The sequence below is a fragment of the Eurypyga helias genome, unplaced genomic scaffold (genome assembly GCF_000690775.1).
Source record: "Eurypyga helias isolate BGI_N326 unplaced genomic scaffold, ASM69077v1 scaffold32609, whole genome shotgun sequence".
In the NCBI taxonomy this organism is placed as follows: Eukaryota; Metazoa; Chordata; class Aves; order Eurypygiformes; family Eurypygidae; genus Eurypyga; species Eurypyga helias.
In genome coordinates this window covers 18,198-18,521 of record NW_010274539.1, presented here as the reverse complement: position 1 = coordinate 18,521, position 324 = coordinate 18,198, and the positions used below count along the sequence as shown (strand labels likewise).

Here is a 324-nt window from a genome sequence, read left to right as displayed (position 1 = left end):
CAGGAGCAGAACTGCACATTACCGTGTCACATCCGTAACGTGCCCTCGCTTCTTCCCCCTTCGGCACGCTGCTGTGGGTGAGAATGAGGCGCCAGTTCCTGATCCCAGCATGCTCCCGGTGCTCAGGGGTCTCTAACTCCCTCCCGGCTCCCAGGCAGCAGCAGCGGGTCCAGGGGCAGCCGAGGGCCAGGGCCAGTCCGAACCTGCCCTCTTGTAGGGCTCCCAACTTTGTTTTCTGCTTTCAGTCCGGGGAGGATTTTTTTGGGGGGTGCCTGGAGCAGCAGCCTGAAGCTGGTCCAGCCCTTGGTCGAGGGGCTGTTGTGA

The 324-nt window shown here is 62.3% G+C and overlaps 1 protein-coding gene across 1 annotated transcript in view; it reads left to right on the top strand.

Moving 5' to 3' along the window:
* Positions 1-324, top strand: part of TP53BP1 (tumor protein p53 binding protein 1) — a gene marked incomplete at its 5' end in the record, with an annotated part of 25,242 nt that overhangs the window by 8,787 nt on the left and 16,131 nt on the right. The gene's annotated exons all lie outside the window — the stretch shown is intronic.